The sequence below is a fragment of the Branchiostoma floridae genome, chromosome 17, assembly GCF_000003815.2.
Source record: "Branchiostoma floridae strain S238N-H82 chromosome 17, Bfl_VNyyK, whole genome shotgun sequence".
NCBI lineage: Eukaryota > Metazoa > Chordata > Leptocardii > Amphioxiformes > Branchiostomatidae > Branchiostoma > Branchiostoma floridae.
The window spans coordinates 18075354-18096194 of record NC_049995.1 but is presented as its reverse complement, the minus strand read 5'-3'; the positions used below and the strand labels follow the sequence as shown (position 1 = coordinate 18096194).

At 43.1% G+C, this 20841-nt stretch overlaps 1 long non-coding RNA gene across 1 annotated transcript in view; it reads left to right on the top strand.

Moving 5' to 3' along the window:
- The first annotated feature begins 708 nt into the window (after positions 1 to 708).
- The window catches only part of LOC118404677, a 31756-nt gene continuing 11623 nt past the window's right edge, over positions 709 to 20841 (top strand). Inside the window, exon 1 of the long non-coding RNA XR_004829790.1 lies at positions 709 to 819. This is a non-coding gene — a long non-coding RNA (uncharacterized LOC118404677). The remainder of the gene's footprint in view (positions 820 to 20841) is intronic.

Below are 20841 nucleotides of genomic sequence, written 5' to 3'. Positions count from 1 at the left end.
TTTCCAGAAGACCCGACTAAGGCCGGGATGTTTCAAGAAACGAAAAATTAAACTGAATACCTAGAAATATACACAGATTATTCCCATGAATTATTTTGTCATTTTGTGGATTAAGATGTCTTTATATCATTCTTTTCGCCCCCGAAAACTGCCTGACCGGGCCCGGTTCGGAAATGTGACCTAAGCCTTAGCCTTCAGATGTGCCCTTTGTGGCAGAGACTGTCATTCTCGTATAGGACTGTTAAACCATAGCCGAAGCCACTAGGGCTGATATCAAATAGGATTTACCAAAACCAATACTGACCGAAGAAACTTTTTTGCATTTCTTGTTTCGTTTTGAAAGAAAATTTATGGATAATAGAGGGACATTCTCAAGGGAAACAAAATACAATGTAGTACATGGCACTAATGTCTATTCAGCTGAAGTTGCATCTTATTATTGGATTTGACTTCTTCTTAGAAGGCAGTGCTTAATGAACTGTCCCACACCTTGCAAAATAAGTAGGTTTTGTATCTTCAGTAAAACTGTTGTTGCGTAGTCGGAATTCTAAGATGAAAGCTATTTAGAGTGAAAGCTCTGTGCCCGCCGGGCTCATTAGGGAAGTAGTTGATATGACGTGCGTCTCAGTCGGGTGGTTCTTCCTCTTCACTCCACCTTCAGGCTCATTACATATTCATGAGCCGGTGGTGACGTGTGGTGACGTCACAGCCAGCGGAGTCTTGGCATCTTGGCGCGCTGCAGACGGGAGACGCTGGTTCTGATCTTAACTCCTCCTCAAGACGACTTCTTCTTCTTCACAACCAAGAAACGTACCGCAGGTTGGTAAAGCGCTCCTTACTGATGTCTTTAATGATATTCACATTTTCTTTAAGGATATTTGCACCTTCTTGAGCTACCTTTGGTTCAGATTACGTGCTCAGAACAAGCACTTGCGGAAAATCAGCAGCCGTAAAATCGACCCGATTTTATGATGATAATTGTATTTAGCCAATCCGTTTAAGATAATCCGATTCAGATTATGGAATTGAAACCGATTAGAATGTCGCTAAACCCCCAGATAATCCTCTCGGCCAGACCGCCAAAACGCGGTTCTCGCTCTACAGCCAACAGTAATGGGCGGACTCCACACCACAGAGGGATATATGCAATAAGCTGGTCTAAAAATCTCTTAGACAAGATTAGATTAGGATTAACGCCAGCAATAAGCCTTGTCTATTTGCTATGTAAAATCCGTTCTGCCCTACCCGCCCTGGCGGCATACTCAACAGGTATGGGCGGACTCCACGGTGGAATATGTGTAATAAGCTGGAAAGAAAATTCCTTGACAAGCTCATTTTGAGCCAATTAAGATTAAGACTAGCACTAAGCTTACTCTATGTGAAATGCGTAAAATACTTTGCTCACTTCCGGCCTAGTCAACAGGTATGGGTGTATTGCACGCTAGAATATGTGTAATAAGCTGGAAGGAAAATTTCCTTGACAAGCTCCTTTTGAGCGAATTAAGATTAAGGCCAAGACTGAGAAATCCGTGAAATCCGCTGCACGCTACCCACACCATCCCGCCATAGGGAACAGGTCTGTCCGTACGGGTGGTTCACACATCAGAGAAGAATATGCAATAAGCAGGCATGGAAATCTATTAGTCAAGATCCAATGTATTAAGATCCAACACTGAGCTAACTCTACGTGAAACTTAAGAAATTCTCTGCTTGCTACACCCGCCTTCCCTGCATGGGCAACAGGTATGGGTGAACGCCACATTACAGTGAAATATATGCAATAAGCCGGTCTGAAATATCACCTTGACCATCTCATTTTGAGCAAATTAAGATTAAGGAAACAGGTCTGAAGGCCAACGAACTAAGATCAGTAATGCTGGACAGAAACGAGTGGAGACACAGGTGTCACCTCCCAAAAGAGGATGATCTGAACTGAACTGAAGATTAAGGCCAACACTGAGCTTACTCTATAGAAAATCCGTGAAATCTTTTGCTCGCTACGCGCGCCTTCCCGGGATAGTCAACAGGTCCGCCCAGTTCCTACACACACAGTGGGACTCCGGCTCAGCGCCGCTTCCTCAGTAACTGTCCCGGCTTCTTACGGAGTCAAGAAAACGTCTTCTGAGACAAACTGCGGCTTAAGGCGAGCCGTGAGGAGCAGGGAAGTAAGTGGAGACGTTTTAGTGATTCTTGAAACGAACCCCCCGAGGAGGAAGGCGAGGCAGGTTGAGGTGCACTCAGGTGCGCCTTGGGACAGGCTTAGGCCGTATCAGATGGGCAGAAGGATCGGGACGTGCGCGGCAGTAGCCTCGGAACCAGACCCTGTAGGATGTGAGATAGGAGTGCTGCAGGTACATATGGTCTTAAGTGCGCCTTGGGACAGACTTAGACCACATTAGATGGGCAGGTGGATCGGGAAGTGTGCGGCAGTAGCCTCGGAACCAGATCCTGTAGGATGTGAGATAGGAGTGCTGCAGGTACATATGGTCTTAAGTGCGCCTTGGGACAGACTTAGACCACATTAGATGGGCAGGTGGATCGGGAAGTGTGCGGCAGTAGCCTCGGAACCAGATCCTGTAGGATGTGAGATAGGAGTGCTGCAGGGATATATGGTCTTAAGTGCGCCGAGGGACCGGTTTAGACTGTATTACAGATGGACAAATGGATGGGGAAGTGTGCGGCATTAGCCTCGGAACCAGACCCTGTAGGGTGAAGAGTAGTTTCGTTGTAAGGCTCTGTAGGATAGGGTAAGTGTAGCCTCCGCACTGGGCTCCATTAGCTATATAGGGAGGGTTGGGGTTAGCCCTGTACCAGGCGCTTTAGGGCGGGTCGAGTGTAGCCTCCGTAGAACAGAGGCTGAAAAAGCTAACCGAGAAGCCTGCTAGTTAGTCTATTCTTTCTGCAGGGACATATGGTCTTAAGTGCGCTTTGGGACAGGTTTAGACTGTATTAAATGGGCAGGTGGATCGGGAAGTGCGCGGCAGTAGCCTCGTACCCAGACCATGTAGGGCGTAGAGTAGGAGAGTAGCCTCTTTGGCTCTGTAGGATATGTATAAAGCCTTACGGTGCGGTCACATAGGTCGAGCGATCGTCGCACGATTTTGATGCCATAGGATTTTTAAGCAAGATGTGACAGAACCTGAACTACCGACAGTGATCGAAAACAGCATTCGACAGTTCAACTTTACGATACCAGCCTCGCTGCCTAGTGCCCACAGTGTATTGTATTTTTTACAACTTGAATAAACAGGAGACGTATACATATTTGTCCTTAAAAATACCCAAAGTTAGCGATCGTACGACGATCGCACGACCTATGTGACCACGCCCTTAGTCGATGTATCCTCTGTTGGCTTTGCCTTCGTTTAGTAAATGGCAAGCTGAAAAAGCCTACGTATACTCTCCAAGCAGAGGTTAGGCTCCGGCTGTTTTTTAACGCTTTTTGTCAGTCGTTTTTATCTATTTTGTATTGTATCTTGCTGTGTCAAAACCTCACAAGCGTACTTCAAGAAAAATGACAAAATAGATAGCCCGATAAAAAAAAACGTTAAAGAAAACAGCCGGAGCCTAACTTGACTTTATTCAGATCCACATCCTAACATCCACTTGGAGAGTAGAAAAAGCCCACCACGGAGCCTGCTAGCAAGGCTATCCTATCTACAGAGACATATGGTCACCACCGCTGGGATTTACTGACGACAAAACGACCACACATCAATTATTAAGAAAAAATCATTCAAACTGCCGCCCCGGAGGCTGGATCGGGTCAGAACTCGATAATGTCTTTCCTGTGCTGCAAGACAAACATAGAAACCGGTATTCATGGCTCTTTAACGGGAAAATGTATCGGCATGTATTCTTGACATAAAAGCGCTTTTCCTAGGCAATAACATATCGTTTGAATGAAACGGCATAAATAGCTTTATTATCAAGAGTTAACATGCAGTATAGTGTACTGAAAGGCATTATATCAGGCTTTTCTCTGCTGAATATATCTATATACGCACAGATCGTAGGCAGTACATTTGCTACCGTCAAATAGGGACACTTTTAACGGAATGAAATACTTTTCCTAAGGGTGAACAACGCGGTTAAGTGTAGTGTAGAAATGTTGTTGCTGAAAGGCTTTAGAATAACTCTTGTTACAAGGACGTTATCACACATGGATGCTCAGATCATATGTAAAAATTCGCAACAGTGCAAAAAGAAAATGTTTACCAAAGAAAATACCCCAAAAGAAGCTACCTCCAGTCTCAAGGGTAATTAATCTCGTCGCATATTATAAAACGTGCCTGCTGTATGTACATACATGCACAGTAAACGTTGGCAATAATTTTCATGCCGAGAAAAAAAAGGGTCTTTTTAACGAAATAAAGTATCGTCCGTCTCCAAATGCATATGATCTCGTCGCAGGTTTAAAATTTTGTATGATAAAAGCTATAATGGTGACTATTGTCGGTTAGAATATTTTTAGATATGTACATAAACACACGTAGGCAATGATTTGGCAACCGTCAAACAGGAGACTGTTAAGGGGAAGAAACTAACTCTCGTCCTCAGGGAAAAATGCGAGCTTTCTAGTGTACATTTTGAAACGCATGTGGTATCATAATAACCTCCGGTAGCTGATATATGTACGTATGTATAATAACTCTTGTCCAGTACAGCATACGCAACAAGTACGGAGTGAAACGCACAGTTAACGTACGGAATGATTTGTCTACCGTTGAAAAAAGGGAAACTGTTGACGAAATAAAAAAGAAAACTTCTTGTCCCAAAGGTACATGTACGCGTACAGTATGGCTTTTGGAACGTTTATGCTCCAAGCTGTCTTAAACTTTATACCCCTTATCGTCAGAATATACGCAGAGACCACGTAGTGGGACTCACGCAGATGGATCGTATAAATTCAAAGATTCTGTTGCCGTCCGATAAAATCTAAATAGACGTTAAATCTCTTTTTACAAGCGGCTTTGTTCAGTTTTGCCGTGAGAAAGATTGGATCTATAAACGTTAATGTTGTATCCGAGCAACGGCAGTACATATCCTATGTGTTATTGATGATTGTCGTCTCGTAAACTTTAATAGACTATGCTAATCAATTATTGGACATTAAGTGTATAAATTGTAGCTATGAATTTGTCTTAACTCTTGTTATCGCCCGATAGAGTCAAAAGGTCGACTATGAAGTAATTTTTTTACGTTCCACGTCAGTATATGTAACTGTTGGAACGAAAGCGTTACTTGTGAATTTTAGTAGCGCTAATTATTCGGGTAGTATATGTTATAACATTTATTGAGCAGAAACGACGGAATGGTAAAGATGAAGCTTTTACTGCAGTAAAACTAATTTCCAACAAACATGGTCCAATAATCCACATCACATGTGTGTTTCCCTGGCCGACAAGACGTTTGAGACTTTAAGAGTACACAGGGGGGGCTTTAGCATTATATGAACACACACAAAAAAAAAAACGCACGTATTGTTAAAATAAACGTACGACGTACTTTGTACAAGGTAGTAACGTACGACTCTGGAAAGGAATGCTTGTCTCGACTGTAAATGTTGACGGACAATCTGTCGTAAAAACAAGACATGCCCTTGGTGAAATTGGATAAAGTTATTTGCTCTAAAATGTGCATTTAAGAATCTTTAAATTAAGTAGCTATAGTAAAGCTTGAGGCATCACCATAAAGTGGTATAAAATCTCCCTGTAAGGCTTAGCTCCCATTCGCACCGGTGCCCGTCAGGGATGTAGCCACGGCCGGGCACCGGAGCTACAAATTTACCCCAATCGAATTTATTGAAGTTGTTTTCTATCAAATGGGCCTTTAAGAATCTTTAGATTATAATTAAGTAGCTACAGTGCAGCTTGAAGCATCACCATGACGTGGTCCAAAATCGCCCGTGTTACTATAAGGCCAAGCCCCCATTCTCACCGGTGCCCCTCAGGTGATGTGGCCACGGCCGGGCCCCGGAGATATAAGTTTGCCCCGATGGACTACCGGATAGCGGAGGGATACCCCTCGCGTGCTCACAATTAGCAAACGGCGGCCATTTGGTACTCTCCAAGCAGAGGTTAGGCTCCGGCTGTTTTTTAACGGTTTTTTTAGTCGTTTTTATCGGGCTTTCTATTTTGTCATTTTCCTTGAAGTACGCCAGCCAGTTCAGCCGTTTAATACCTACCTTCTATACAAAATAGAAAGCCCGATTAAAACGACTAAAAAAACGTCTAGAAAACAGCCGGAGCCTAACCTCTGCTTGGAGAGTAGCCATTTGGTACCCGCGTTCAGGGTTGAAACCAAAAGTACCCCGGAAGCTGCAAGGTGTCCCACGGGGCCACTTGGGAGGAGTACACCCGAAAGTGCCAAAAACTTTCTCTCTCTCTCCGGCGAGCTCGCTCGGAGTCTCCACAAAAACAGCCCGTGAAAAACCCTTCAGGGCTCCTTTTCCTCTTGGGACAGTAGCTTTAATATAAAGTTTTATTGCAAATTCTTGCCCGTGGGCTAATTGCAGGTAACATAAAAGATTCAAACAGTGTAAAATACAATATCACAAGTGTCTACTTTAGTGTAAAACTAGTAAAAGCTAACTCGAGATCCTGGGTTATTGGCTTCGACTCCTTTTTTGAAGACAGTGGAAGACGAAAGATCCCGCCTTTTCTATTATATGTGGGTTTTGTGATGTTAAAAGGAGAACTGTTTTCTTTCATTGTGCATGAATCCGCTTGGTGCATGCATGCTCACAGGGATGATCAAAGCGCAGTGCGATTACAGTTAGTTTTCACATGAATAACAGACTTCACTATTCGGTTATCATACTAGAAAATATATTTCTGCGATCTTTATCAAAATCAACTTACACAGACTTTACGCCGCAGTGACAAATTGTTGCTGAATATACCATAACTCAAAATTTATAGAAAATTGAGAAACTTTTTAAACGTGGATATCCATTTCTCATCCATTGTGAATTTAGTTGGGAAAATTGCAAATTGGTTCTTGGTTTATATTTCTTTTTGTGTATTGATTCTTAAAAAAATAAGAAAGATTATGTTTCAAGAACATCAGTGTCACTAACGAATGGTAGTGCAGTCTACCTGAGTCTGAACGTTTCAAACATCAAATCCAGTTGCTTGAGAAATTGCTTTTAAGCGTACACCAATTTTCAAAGTTTGTGCATAATAGATACAGCAGGGGTAGTTCAAGCATTTTTTTCTCGTTGCAATCTTAAGATTGAGAATCTTAAGGCTTTGAGCTGAATCTTTGTGTATTTAACAAATGGTTTTTGTTTTTTAGTCTATCACGTCTGATCTTTTGAACAGGTTTTGCTATTTCATGGTTCATAGATTGTCTTTCTATGATTTTTAAGCGAGTCTCATTGTTGCCTGTAACAATAAGCTGAAATCCAGCACATTACGAGGGGCGTGCAATTAGTAATGGTCCTGACCCATTTCCCATAGCAGGAGATTAATGAAACTTGGCACAGTTATTAGTCTTTCTCTTCATAGGAATCACCCAGAGTTATGCATTTCTCCCATCGTTTGATGCAGCTCTGGACACCGATTTTGTAGGACACCCCAGGTTGGTCCTCCAACTGATGCCTCATCAATGGCACAAGAGGGACGACCAGGTCTGGGAGCTGTTTCCACAGACTTCCAGCCACGTTTGAATTCAGGATGCCAGCGTTTTACAAGGTCATATGATGGGGCATCATCACCATAAGTTTCATTTATTTCATCAAAAGTCTTCTTTGGTGTGCGTCCTTTCAAATACAAAAACCGGATCACTGCGCGACACTCAACTGGTTCCATTTCACACCTGGTCCATTTCGCACCTGACTAAGTTCAAACACCAGTAAATCAGAAACCACAATTAGTTCAGAGCTGTCTTTTGCAACATAACCCATAGAGATATGAATTATTACACATACAAAATTTCATTTAGATCAGACAACTGGAAGTGGGTCAGGACCATTACTTATTGCACGCCCCTCGTAGCTGCCCAATCTCTTCATCCTCTAGTTTCAGGAAAGACTCAACAACTATACAAGGTTTGGATGCCAGCAGACTATCATAGCTGTGAGGTCGAGATTTTCGTTTTGGTCTTAAGAAGAGATAGAACGAGACGTACAGTTTCTATTTAATAATTTACCTGCTTATAAATGATCAGAACAGACTTGGATTAGAATACGGATTCTAAGGTCAGACAACTGGAAGTGGGTCAGGACCATTACTTATTGCACGCCCCTCGTATTATCGTTATCATTAGTACTAGTAGTGATGGTTTATTCTTTCTAAAAATACATAGCTTCACGTTGCACGCAACGTGCGCACTGAATTGAACTCGGAATACAATTGTCTAGATTATATCTTTTTCTACGGTTATCTACATCAAATTATACCCATTCACAACATATTTTTTCTCGCAAACAATCCCACCGTGGTTGCCGTGATTATAATCAAAGCAGTGGGAGACGAAACGCATTTTATCTCAAAATGTCCATTCAACCAAACCGAACGAATCACTCTGTTTAGAGTAATACCGACTTCCCCACATTGGCAGACGAACAGAAAGCCAATTTTCTCTTGAAATTGCAGAGCCCACAAATTGTAGAAAAAGTGGGGTTTTTCGTCTCCATCTGCTTCAAAAAAGAAGTCAAACCCAACTTGTTTAGAAATAGCCAACACGTTTATTATGTTAATACCATGTACTTGCAATTAGCCCTCGGGCACGAACTTGCAAATAAACTTCTTCATATGATGGATGAATGGTATTGGTTATTCCTCGTTAGTCGGTTTCGCTGTCCTGTATTGTTAACAATGATAAAAGACTTCCTCACTTCAGATGCGCCGGACGAGCTCTGAAATGCCGTCCAGGCTCATTCCTCCCGCTTTCATGTTGGTTAATTCATCTGTTTTTAATCGTTTGTTTTTTGTATCGACTTTGATCAGTGCAAGGCCACTAATTACTCCTGTACACTGAACTACGCTCGCTGTAGCAGCGTCTCTTGCCGATCTTAAGTCAAGAAGATTAATTTTCAACTGGCACGTTTTAATTAGTCTAATATGATTTGGCGTAGTTGCATCTGTGTATAAAATACCCAATAAAAGGCGCATGAAGCTAAACTCTACTGCATGAACTGAAGCTAAAGCAATGACTTTATGATAGTTATGTAATGTCCTTGGCTAACGGCCGTAACACTGGCAGAGAAATGATATTTGGAGTCATTGTTTTGAAAGTCTTCTTCTCTTTGCCTCTGTATACCCTGTATTATACTTACATAAATACAGTTAGCGCAGCTATCAGTAGCCTTGAAGATTCCCTTTGATACCATCTGAATAGAATCTTTGGCTTCGTGACTGGATATTCAAAGTAGGTACAAAAAAACAAACTAAAATGGCGCCTCGGGGTCTTTGTGTTAGACTATGTTAAATGTAACAGAGTCAGAATCCATTAAATGCAGAATCATAATTGGTTTTCACGTTTTCAAAGCCGCCTGTTGTAATGAAATGACTACATTAACTCTAAATGTTGCTGGAACCACAGCTGATGCCCCGGGCAAGATTTGCTCAATTTTGCTTGACAGCGCGTTTGGCGGGTTTGAGCGAGTTGTGTGTGCATGATACTCATCACAACAACAACGCGCACGCAGTATTTTCATGCTTAGTAAAAATATATACGAAATCGATAACGTTAGATCACCTTTAACCTATATACGCTGTTTTTCAAACACAGGATTTTTTGTGGATATCATGGCGATTTCCAATTAAGTGCACACTTGTAAAAATATTGCGATTGGAAACCTCTGTCCATGTTCTTGTTGTCTCTAAATACCCCATGTTTAGAGACAACGGATAAAGGTTACCCCACGTACAAAGGTGAATTAGCGTTACGTTGTATCCAGTCGAATTTTGGTTACCAGTTTCCTTTTTATGGTCCGGTGATACTGCTGAAACGAATGGTGACATTTTGCAGCAGCACTATATGAAATCAGCACCAAGCAGAGCTCAAGCCTACAATATGTATATTTAAGCAATAAAAACACATTTTCACAAAAATCAGAGCTATACTCGGGACAAAACAGTTTACTGTCGATGCTTTGGAAGGAACAGATAAAAAAGACACTAGACTGGAACTTATTAGGGCAGCGCAAACCAGAGGACAGGGCCGAGCGACGTAGAAAATCTTCACAGAGAGGAGCAAGGGTCAGCCCTGACCTGGGCACTTAGGCAGTAGGCAGAGAACGCCTTTTCATGGCGTCTTTACATGATGTATTCTTCCTATTCTTGGTGCTTTTAGCCCTGTAAGATCATAGTACACCTTTATGCATTCATCATTGCATTAGCTTAATACTAAGATTTATCAGAGTGGATCAGCATCTGTTTTCTACCTATCAAGTATACAGGACACTGTTTTTTTACTGAAATAAAATGCCAAATTTTCTTTTCTCTTTTCGTATCCTGTTTCTTAGCTTGATTTTGTTCTGCTCTGCTACTGAACAAAACAAGCGAGAAGCTTCAAACAAAGATTACAGAAAAACAACGAATACTGAAGATTTCCTGTATAAAACACGTTTATTTTGTCTTTCAATTTCGTGTTTATTATTTGGCAATCTGGAGTATTTCAAGGGAGGTTTCCTTAGAGTGAGCGACAACGCCCTGCCATGAGAGAGAGAGAGAGAGAGAGAGAGAGAAAGAGAGAGAGAGAGAGGAGAGAGAGAGGGGAGAGAGAGAGAGAGAGAAAGAGAGAGAGAGAGAGAGGAGAGAGAGAGAGGGAGAATCAGCACCGAGGGCTTATTATATAGAGAGGGTAAAACACCTATTTTAGAGACTGTAGAGCTTGCGTCGTCTTGTCTTTGCTCAAGAAGTCTGCATTGAGGCATGCGCAGCCTAAAAACAGCCATTGACGGAGACCTGCTATCTCTGTGTGTTGAGCCTTCAAATTCTTGAAACTTCACATTACCGAGAAATCAGCACCAAGGAAAGCACCGATGCTAAAGTTTGCTTTACAAGGAACATAAATGCCCCTTCTGACGTTACTAAGTCTAAAGACATGCTCGAATCTTGTGTCACGCCAACTCTGCTCATGACAGCATGCAAGGCCTCAAACCATTCACAACGAACTGTTATCTAGTGTTAGGCCTTCAAATCGTGAATGAAAAAAATGAAATGAAAAATCAGAACCATGGAATGCACAGAAACTTAAGTTTCGTTTTACAAAGTTGATAATGAGTCTCATGACGTCACTAAGTCGAAAGAGAAGCTGGAATCTTGCGCCACGCCAACTTTGCTTGTGACAGCTGTCCTTGAGCCATGCAGAACCACAAAACAACCTGCCATTTGCCCGACTCGTTAACACACTGTGTGGGGAATCTTCCAGATCACAAGTTTTCTACTTTTAGGAGAATCATATGGTCCTTTCTCTGAACCCGGACAAAAATCAATAAAACTTTTATCCAACCCCTGAATTCTGCCAACTGATCCGAAGTACGTACCTTAGAAGACAAGTTACAAAACGCCCACAGAAATAGTACAAAGGGCGATTGACGTCATTGGATGACGTCATTCATTAGTGTATACCACCCCCGCCAATCACAGCCGTTCCGGGCAGTTTGGTGCTTACTAAAACTGCGGGGAACTAAGTGTGAGAGAAAGTGTATATGAGATGTTAGGGGAAAATGTAAAACGGAGAAAAGTGGACTGACGCACAAATAAAGGACTTCTTAGGACCACATTTAGTCCTAATCAAGGTGTACAGTTACGGTTTTATACTGACGTCAGTTTTAAAGCCTCTCTGTCTGTTTTAAAGGACAAAGTTGACCACTGTCCAAGACTAAGTTTCCCTGTCGGACTCGTGAACAGAGAACTAATTTGGACCGCATTGGTTCTATTGCTCGCTGGGATAAACGATCATGGTTTTGAGCAAGGTTATGACATTTCCGACGGACAATCTGCAAATTTACCTTAATCAGAGACAGGAGAAACAATAGCAGCCCAATGGTGATTATAGCAGGAGAAGAATATGATATCTCTTATAACAAGTACAGCAAACCGTACACTCTGACGCAGCTTCCCGTCATAGGACATACACAGCCTTGCAACTTGTTAAAATCCACATACAATCCTAACGTTTCTTCCGCCGGTTTATCAGCATGGCGGTCGTTTAGCACGTCTGACGCATGCTTCAGCTTGTTAGTTAGCCACCTGCTGCAAGCATATATGTATATATATATATATATACTCCCTGCAGCTTGACCTTCGTCAGGTACTGTTGTAGTAGTAGTAGGTTGGTACAGCAAATGCAGAATATGTTATTTTAGATACAAAGACTATGAGTAAATATCTTTAAATAACGCAAAAGTGGCCTATGGTGATGCTGTGCTGATGAATGGGTTTTCATGCAGCACCATTGCTGGCTAAGTGTAGCTCTTGTGGAATGTGGGCTTTAGAAAGACAGGCTATGAGTGGATAAATGGCAAAATTGCACACCGCTGGCCTATGGTGATGCTGTGATGACGAATGTGTTTTCAGACAGTGGCAATGCCAGCTAAATTTCCAATGCAGCTCTTGTACAATGTGAGGTTAAGAAATAAAGACTATGAGTGAATAAATGGCAAGTGGCACACCGCTGGACTATGGTGATGCAGTGGTGATGAATGCGTTTTCAGGCAGCAGCAATGCCAGCTAAACTTACAATGTAGCTCTTGTGGAATGTAGGGTTAAGAAATAAAGACTATGAGTAAATATCTTTAAATAACGCAAAAGTGGCCTATGGTGATGCTGTGCTAATGGATGGGTTTTCAGGCAGCACCATTGCCGGCTAAGCGTATCTCTCGTGCAATGTGGGGTTTAGAAATAAAGACTATGAGTGAATAAATAACGCAGAAGTGGCACACCGCTGGCCTATGGTGATGCTGTGCTGATGAATGCGTTTTCAGGCAGCAACGATGCCAGCTAAACTTACAATGTAATTCTTGTACAATGTGAGGTTTAGAAATAACGACTATGAATGAATATTTTTAAATAAGCCAAAAGTGGCATATAGTGATGCTGTATGACAAATGGGTCTGTTATCGACCGTGCCAATGCCGGCTAACCTGGATCTTGTGGAAAGACAGACTATGAGTGAATATTTCTGAATAACGCAAAAGTGGCATAACACCGGCCTATGGTGATGCTGTGCTGATGAAGGTGTTTTCAGGCAGTAGCGATGCCAGCTAAACTTACACTGTAGCTCTTGTGCAATATGGGCTTTAGAAAGACAGACTACGAGTGGATAAAAAACGCAGAAGTGGAACACCGCTGGCCTATGGCGATGTGGTGCCGATGAACGGGCTTTCCGGCATGGCCAATGCCGTCTAAACTTAGGCCGGCCGGGGGACGGTGGGTTCCACATGAAAAATAACAGCAGAGGCACAGAGCAGGTTCTGGATATCGGGGGCAAGACGTATGGATATGGAAGTGTCCTTAAAGCAAGTGCAACTTCAAACGGTCATTATTCCGCGGACAGGAAAGCCAGGCTAGCTAGGTGTAGATATGGGAACTTGTAGATGATTTTTTTGTGTATGATTGTATAAACATTTGTAGTGGAGTAGGCAGAGTACGGAAATGTTCTGCGTTCTGCATACTGCCTGACTATAAGACTACTAGGATAAGATTGACATAGCTGCAACATTCAAAAGTTTCGAGTTGATTTATCAGAAACAGTACATGTGGTTCGCAGGCAGCAGTAGCCAAGTACCGATCTCTTATGGTAGTTATAAAAGGTGCGATATTCTATTCTAGACTGAATAAATCACATCACAACCTTTCACTGCCTCTTTATAGCATGTTTGGAATTGTGACCGCAAAATCTCACTTAGGTAGTCCTACATTAACGTTAAACATGTTTAGTTTAAATAGATTAGAGTCATACTGTACATGTATGTCCTGTTAACAATTTCATGAAGCTATCGAAGCTGATTGGTATTCACGCGTGTCCGTACAGTAATTACCCCTGGGCCTGAACACGGCTCCTACAGTATAACTTATTTACACGTTCTTTGTCAACCCCCTGCTTACATGGCTTAACGTAGTAAGGACGTCTGCTAGGGACCTGGCCTAGTTTCGTCAATGTCAATGGTTCAGGACCTAACCATTCTCTCATGACCTAACCATTCCGTGCGTGCATTGTGGCACACCCAAGTTGGTACTCAAACTGTGCCCTCACAGCCCATGCATCTGTAGCTTTACAGCTCATATAACTGCCTTTCGGCGTAGGACACCAGCTTCTGTTTGTCTGTCTCTCTCTCTCTCTCTCTCTCTGTCTCTCTGTCTTCCTCATTTCTTTTAACTTCACAGGCACGCGGTGCGGCAGCAGCTGGTTATATCACACTGAACGACCTGTCACACCTAAGCTTTGCAAGTGCAAGTGTTGTTTGAACTTATGTAATGAAGATGCTCCTTCTTTATTTTTTATGGCGATGAGGTTTGTATCAGAACATTGGGTACGAGAGACGGTGATGTTTTACCAGAAGCCACAGTGTAAAATGAACCCAACCGTTGAACACCCGTCAGACTCCAGCACGAAGCAAACAAAGATACGGGGTTATCACTTGGAAGGAACTGGCCAGTGATGTAAGTCTTAGATTCAAATTTAACGAACCTAAACAGTACGCATTCTTCTGACTCAGCTAGGGAACCATGTGAACAAAAACACACTCACTACCGTGGATGCAATCTCCTGTACAAAACTGGCAGGCGAGGTCAGCCTTAATTTAAGTTTCTTAGGGGTTCGCACAGCCAACCCAACCGACGGGCTTCCCGGTGGTTACAGGCGCCACGTTGATAAAGCCTTGGCAACAGCCGAAATCTTGTTTCTCTTTGTTTTGCCGAACCGAAAAACCGTGTTTAGACGTACCACACCAGCTGTGAACGACAAGACTGAAAGGTTCAATACACTCCCACCGGGCAGGGCTGCTATTCATTTGTATTTATTGCTGCATATCAGGAAGGCGCCATGATAATGAACAGGGACTGTCTTTATGACCCGCTGGTCAGTAACAGGCAGTCTTGTATACTACGATTCACGACAAAAGAAAGATCGATAGCCCCTAGTGGTTATGGCTTAAATACGCTGTTGAGATAAACGTGATTGAATGAGGGAGAATAGATAAGTCGGAAATAATGAATGCTATGACAGCTAAGTGACTATCGGGACATAGTATTAGTAATAATTTAAAAGAAGCCTGTTTAATTGTTCACACTTAAGAAGAGACAGAAACAAACCTAGACCGTTTTCTACGCTCGAGGTGCCATGTTTATTCCGATCACTATAGCTAGCTTCAAGTTAGCAAGAAGTTATATCTTTTTACACTTCTCATGCGACCTGCATGACCATATATACGCCCTAAACGGTTCGTTAAAAGTGATTTTTAAGACGTAGACAGCTTTTCTGCCTTCCTGTAGTCAAGTTTAAATTACCGTATTTCCGCTGATGACATTTTGTGTTGGAAATATGATTTCCGGGAAAGTTGAGTTCTGGATAGGTTTAGTTCTGAAAAGGTGGAAGGTTGAGATGCCGGAAGTTGGTGTCTGATAAGCTTGCGTTCCGGGAAGACTAATTTCCGGGAATGTTGTGTTTTTGAAAGGATGAGATCCGGGAAGGTTGTGTTTCGTTAGGTGTGTTTTGTCAAGGTTAAGATACGAAAAGACTGAGTTCCGAAAAGGATGAGATCCGGTTATCTTGTGTTTCGGAAAGGTTGTAGTCCATGTCTTCACATTCAACATGGGGATTTTATTTTTAGAAATAAAAAGTATCATTTTGTTACATTTGCCTTAAGAACGATTATCTACAATGTGCATTGCACACCATTTTCCCACCGTGATGAGTACTTTCGGAGGGAAGACCAACTCTGTAGCATTAAACGTCAGATAAGAGTCATTCGTCAGGTGCAATTTTGACAAGATTTTCGTTTCTGAGCAGCAGAATCGCCAGCTAGACACCCGCGCACCCCCGGAGGACGTTTCCACCTGCAGTTTATCAGGCAGAAGCGACCCGCAGATTCTGTTATTCCCTCCTGCTGTTGTTCTCTAGTGTCTGAGGAAAAGTGCCCAGAGCAACACTTCCCGGCATTGCCGCCACTATGTAACCATAGTTAAACAGTCTGTCACCATAAACACTGATCGAACACAGCCAGTTCCTGCGTAGCGTTTCTATGAATATGCACGGCCTGTTGTCGGTCAGTTCCAGTCAAACTCTTTCTGATGTATGTAGAAACGGGGTGAGATGTACGTTCAGCCTACGCCACACATAATTTCAGACAACTTCAAGCTTCCGACAGCTTCCGACAACCGCTATCGGTAAAATTAGATCGGTATTTATGGTTTCTGTAATTGGCTGATATTTTCTATTAGTTTCACTAATGTGGAAAAGGATTTTGTTTCCTTATATTGCACATCCTGTAAACCACCTGATGGCGTAACACACCAGGTTTGTACTGAAGGGTACAAGCTGCATATTCGGACATATGTTTATCGAGTCATTCACACTGGCAAGGTTCGCTATTCTTTCCTATGAAAGCGGCGCCTGTTTTTACGTGCTAGAGTTGTCATAGTGGCTCTCCTCATACACTGAACCTCCACATGTGTCTAGTCTAACTTCTTGCATTAGGAGTAGCCCTAACCGAATCTAGGTACTCACTTACACCTGAATGAAGTGAAAAACGTTGTATAAAGTCGCGCCAAATGTCCCTGTTGCATAATACAGAGATAAATGGAATAGATGAAGTGAGATAGCATGGCCTTGGATGAGCTGATCCCAGTATGAAGCCGCAGATACGATCTATGACGTCATGAGTAGTACCGCAAATAGCAAGAGGATTTGACAAACTTTACAGATGACCAAATATGGGCAGAACCTTGCAGCCAGGTACGTATACTGAATCCCGTCAGTCACCCAGTCATCAACAGCAGATATTATGGTAGTTTTTTTACGCTCTGATCTCAAAAATCATTCACAAGCTGTCACGGCAGGCTACGGGGCTGTGTTCGTTACCAAAGAGCTGAAAAGTGAACATTTAGAATGAAAAATCAACATTTGCAGTTTGTCTCGATGGAGGTTAGATGCTAAAGTGATGAGATAGTGTTACCACTCGAAGAAATTTTGTCTATAGGGTTTATTGACCGTCGAATGTAATATGATGCTAGGTGATGATTACTGGTGATTTGTAGCCTGTTATCTGTTTTTGTTCTGTTTTTACTCGAAACACGATTTTCCCCGCCGCGGGAAACGTACAGGTCACTGGCCGTGCAAATGAGCATGGTAATCGCTTCGTGCATGTTTCATAATTGTTATCTGTTCCCTTTCCGTCATTCCCGAGATACATGTCAGCGCTGTGAGGTTTATTAAGGAAAGCCTTGAAACACTGCGAGTAAATTGGTTTCAAAGGGAGATAGCAGTCTACTTCCGTATTCTGGCTTAAGGTCCTCATTTGTAAGTAGAAGAGAATTATAGAGATAGATAGAGAAAGGTAGAGAGAGAGACAGACAGACATAGAGAGAGGGGGAAGGAACGAAAGAGACAGAGAGAGATTTACATTGAAATTGATAAAGAAAAAGCGAAAATATGACCAACCAAAGTCAACATTCAATGCTGAGTTCGTATTTCCCAGAACTATCATAGAGTGGAATTTGTTATATCCAAGAACAACAGGGGCATCTTCGTTGGATAGTTTTAAAGTACACTTGCAGATCGATAGATGTGCAAAAGTTAGGTGTGACAGGTTGCTTAGTGCAATATAAGCAGCTGCTGCCGCGCCGCGTGCCTATGAAGCTGGTGTATTGCGCCGAAGGGCGGTTATACCGGCTATATAGATACAGATACAGAAGCTGCTGTGTTGCGCCGAAGGGCGGTTATACCGGCTATGTAGTTACAGATACAGAAGTTGGTGTGTTACGCCAAAGGGTTATATCGGCTATGTAGATAGAGATACGGATATACATATTCCTAATAACTTCCCAACAGAAGCAATAACATTGTAAGCCATGCCGTTTTCATGTCTTCCTGTCTTATCCAGCTTTGTGTAGATAATAAGTGGTTATCCAGACTATTGGCAGACTTGCGGAGAGCAGGAACAGATAACAGCAAATTGGACGTTTTGCCCTAGATAAGAATGTAAAGATAGCACTAAACGCGGCCTTCTCTTCGATAAGAAATGCATGTACGGACAAGAAGTTAAAGTATAGCGCTCTTAGAGACTGAAGGCCAAGAATATCATTTACCAAAAAATGGCGTCTGAGAAAAAATGACGTGGCTTTCATTCCGCGGACAGAATCGCATTTTATAACACAGAGTGAATTACATGAAGGTTTCAACATAAGCAACCGCTCGTTCAGGTTTTCAAGCTGCCTATTCCTCCTCGCGACCTCTGACCTCATGCGTCACACACGTCACCAGGCTAACTGGAACGCCTCATGCGCCGCCATGTTTAATGTTGACGCAGCCTGTGTGAGTCATTACATGGGATTTACCGTTCAGATGCTTAGCTGTATCTAATCATATAAGAAGTATTGGATGGCTTAAAGGACTGAGATTATATCCCTCTTTTACAGGGTATGAATATGATATCGTAGTTATGGATATAATTCCATTTGTCATGAATGCAATTTTGAGTTTTTCACAGTTCTGAATACAGCTTAACAGTTAGTTATAACATATTACGAGTCATACAGATATTGATATTAAAATGGCTCGTATGGTCATATATGATATAATATCTCTCATGGCAGGTTGTTGTCGCTGTCTCGGAAGAACCCCTCCCTTGACCCGCCTCAGTGTCTTCTATAATATATGATATATATAATATGATTAACATTGCTGTTATCTAAACAAGTGCCTGATGGAGGATAGGGAGAGTTGGAGAGCTATCTCAAGCCTGGTTCGAGCGGGAGCTCGGCCAAAGTAAAGTAAGTAAGTTATCTAAACATAGCAAACCACATGTATGCGTATGAACACCCGAGACTCGAGGGGAAGGTTGTCTAACTCGGATGATGCCGGACATGTAAGTGGCAACACACACCCTGTCGACAGAACCTAATTCTTAGTCTTTATAAGCTCAACGGCAGGCTCTAAAATCGTTCCGTTAAGAACACCTTCCAGCCCTCTTCTTAGTCTAACAAAAAGCAGGATGAACTTACTTAAATGGATACATGCGACGTAGTTATTGTGATAAAGCTTTATGAATACTACTTGTTATTAGTTGTTCAACGTCTTACCGGAAATGTGTTTCATTGGCTTTATCTGAGCAATAGTTATCACTAGCAGGTGTGGTAAACAAATTACTGCCATTTCACAAGCACGCACAGGGTTCCCGAGGTCTTCAGAGGATGTCGCTTATTAACTGCAGTTTGTGCTAACGGCGCCGAAACCGCCAGTTTTATAGGCGGAAAATTGCCGAGCCGTTAGCCGGGACCATCAAACGGCGCCGACAGGAAGCATGATTCACACAGAGAGCATCAGGGCTAGTGGAGATGGCTTTACCGTTGCCCAGAGGGTCTTGTTGCATCCCAGGTGTGCCTCTATCCCAGAAGGGATGAAGCGCATCTTGGACAGGTAACGCTGTTGCATCCAAGATGTGTCTCTATCCCAGAAGGGATGAAGCGCATCTTGGACAGGTAACGTTGTTGCATCCAAGATGTGCCTCTATCCCAGAAGTGCTTCTGGAATGAATCGCATCATGGACAGGTAAAGCTGTTGCATTCAAGATGTGCATCTATCCCAGAAGTGCTTCTGGAATGAATCGCATCATGGACAGGTAAAGCTGTTGCATCCAAGATGTGCCTCTATCCCAGACGCGCTTCTGGGATGAAACGCATCATGGACAGTTAATGCCTCGTAATCACGCCAAGGGGCGGAGCGACAGCGCCATGGCACGACGGGAGCCTTTTGAGAACTTGTACAGTCCGGTAGATCTAGGCACATAGAGAGCAGCCTCTATCAGGCGTCCCTACGGAGTGCTGGGGTAGTAAAAAAAATCGGAGACAAAAAAGGAAAATCGTACAGGGGAGCCAGTCAACACTAATGTTTATGTTGGCTGTGCGCGGCCGACCAACACCTTAGCCTCCTTCACTGGCCTCTCTGGGGGCATTGGCGGAAGATGTTGGGGAGGGGTGATTTTTAGGTTGATTTTCGATTTTCAACTGAGAATACGCAGAGAGGGAAATATGCCGCGAAGGGAAAAATGCCCAGTACAAGCTTATCGGCATATATTCCTTTCCCGGCATTTTTCCTTTAGCAAACCGGGACCATCAAACGGCACCGACAGAATGTATGGGTCACACAGAGAGTAATAGACAACTTTACTGTTGCCTAGAGCGGCCCCAAACGCTACGGGAGGGACGATAGCGCCATGAAACTCGACGGGAGTCTTTGGAGTATACGTACAGTCGGCGGATCTAGGCACATAGCCGGGCCAAGAGTGATAGACATTACTTTACTGTTGCCTAGAGCGGCCCCAAACGCTACGGGAGGGACGATAGCGCCATGAAACTCGACGGGAGTCTTTGGAGAACACGTACAGTCGGCGGATCTAGGCACATAGCCGGGCCAAGAGTGATAGACATCACTTTACTGCTGCCTAGAGCGGCCCCAGACGGTACGGGAGGGACGATAGCGCCGCGGAACTCGACGGGAGTCTTTGTAGAACACGTACAGTCGGCGGATCTGGGCTAGCCTCCAACAGGCCTCCCAACGATGTGCGGGGATCGTAGAATTCTGGGAAAATCGGGAAATCGGCCAGGGTAGTCAGTCCACACTTAGGTTCATGCTGCTGCCCAGTCGTCCAACTCCTCTGGTAGCAAA